General features: G+C 42.2%; 1 long non-coding RNA gene across 1 annotated transcript; it reads left to right on the forward strand.

The window, feature by feature from the left end:
* Positions 1-264: 264 nt before the first annotated feature.
* LOC121940191 lies at positions 265-2,276 on the forward strand. The gene is made up of 3 exons (XR_006105584.1): positions 265-628; positions 1,567-1,627; positions 1,889-2,276. It is a non-coding gene; the product is annotated as an uncharacterized LOC121940191 (long non-coding RNA).
* Positions 2,277-2,331: the final 55 nt, after the last annotated feature.

Raw genomic sequence — 2,331 nt, forward strand, 5'->3', positions numbered from 1 at the left:
CTGTGCTCCACTTCTGCACAAAAGACAGAATACAGAAGGCAGAAGGAAAGAAAGCAAACAGAATGTGATAGAGGTTGGAAGCAACTGGAATTTGCAGATGAGTTCTATCTGACTGTGACTCGTGTTTCAGAACATAGCTGATAAAAACACACAATACAAAGTTTATAGAAAGAGTTGAAACAACACCTCTCTGATTAAGTCTAAGTTAAAAAAAAAAAATCTAATATTGTGAGCTACACAAAAGTAGTATGCATATGTACTGTATTGTATAGAGTATTTAAATAAACATGACAGAAACCATTTTTCAACCCCAGTCCTTAAAAAGTTGGGACGCTGTATAAAATGTGAAAAAACAACAACAAAAAAAACCCCACAGTAATGTGTCTCATCTTTGTGCATTATGGGACTAAAGTTGTTTGATTGAAAACCTGCAGGTCCCTCTCCTGTGGTCCCCCCTGGCCCTCTCGCTCAAAGATCTGTGAAAGAGTCGTGGGCTCAGTGGTCCCTGAGTAGGGGGGTGGAGTCCCTCCCAGAATCCATCACAGAGTATCTCCAGCAGAGCAGCAGAGTGCAGCTGCACAGAGAGGCAGCTGTTCGACACATCAGCCCTTCAGCCTCGGGTTGGGAGGTCAGTGAGACTGTAAACTGCATGTACATGATGGAGATTATGACTGTGATGTTAATGTTTAGCTGCTTCAGCATGGTGTTTCTAATGGAAATCATCAAGTCCAATAAGGCAACTGAAACTGTAAAGTTCCTCAGAGTTTGCAGAGCAAAGAGAGGGGAAGATCTGCACCAGAAAGCCAGATCAGTATGTTAGCCAGCTATGTTGAGTCTAAAGCCAGACTTTTCCATCCTATGAATGTGGCTTTCTTCTAATCGCCATGGTTACTTACGCTGCCGAGTTTTGGTTTGAAATCAGCTGAAAGGTGCCTTTCTCAGCCCTTTAGAGTAGCATTACTCTATATTTGAGAAAATAACTCAATCACTACATCAGAACATGCAATCATTTTTGTTATTTTTATGTTACAGGCAGCTTGTCCATTATCGTGACAGAAGAATATCTGATCACATTGTATGACTAAATCAATTTTTAAAAAGGAGTGCAAAGGGGAGTCCCAGGTTGACGCACTGTGTGTTGGCAGTGTGGCTCAGGATCAGGGTTCTTCTGTCCATCACAGTCTCAATAACAGGTGCTCTTCACTAGCAGAGATATAAGAAGTTTGGTGATCCTCTGACTTTTCATCTAGTGCCACCATTAGGTCAACATTTGAATGTGTCCCATACTTCTGTTGATAACCTTCAGAACTGACGACATTCAAATCAGCCTTGGGTGCACTCTGTGTTCACTAGCAAATGCTAGCATGCTAAAACACTAAACTCATATGGTGAATATGGTAAACATTAGCATGTATGAGCAGAGCTTCCAGGCTGGAAACCAAAACATGCTGGACTCTTAATATGACTGTTTTCATCGTGTGTGTGTGTGTGTGTGTGTGTGTGTGTGTGTGTGTGTCTGTCTGTGTCTGTGTCTGTGTGTGTGTGTGTGTGTGTGTGTGTGTGTAGATCAGTCTGAAGGATGGAGTTGTATCTGCTGACCACATCATCTCTGCGCTGCCTGCCAAAGGTAAGTAGTGTCTAACAGAATATAAGTAGTAGGATCAAATCTTTAGTATTTATTTAAATTATTAAGTATTGCTATAAATTACACAATTAAAAGTGCAATGTCGGTATTTGAATGTAAAATGTATATTATAAATGTCTTACACTTGCTGCTACAAAATAATAACCTCAATGTTTTTGTACACAATACCAAACATTCTCATTCTATCACAATAGAGAACTATAGAAAACAGATGTTGTCTTCGCCCCTCTCTGTGCCCTGCAGCGCTCGCCTCTGTCCTGCCCTCCTCCTATCAGCCTCTCATCCAGCTGCTGCAAGAGATCTCCACGGTAACAGTCGCTGTGGTAAATCTGGAGTATGAGGGCTCCATCCTGCCTGTGACGGTGAGGAGTGCAGTCGAACACACACACTAAATACTTTAGTTTAGAACTGTGAATGGAGCTCTGCAGAGGTCATCAGATGACTGGATTTGAGAGCAAAATACCTAAACAGCAGATTGGTGTAAGAACACAATGACTCCATTCAGGGGCATCGCCAGGAATTCTGGGCCCCATGAAAACATATCTCACTGGGCCCCATCACCACGGCCCATGACAACCCTGCACAATTGTTATAACCAGTCTGGCAAATACTCAAATGAACTGCCCTCACTTTCTTCAGCTTCTTCTGTCCTCTCTTCATCATTGTCACTACCCTCATACTCTTCA

The sequence above is a fragment of the Plectropomus leopardus genome, unplaced genomic scaffold (assembly GCF_008729295.1).
Source record: "Plectropomus leopardus isolate mb unplaced genomic scaffold, YSFRI_Pleo_2.0 unplaced_scaffold7899, whole genome shotgun sequence".
Lineage (NCBI taxonomy): Eukaryota > Metazoa > Chordata > Actinopteri > Perciformes > Serranidae > Plectropomus > Plectropomus leopardus.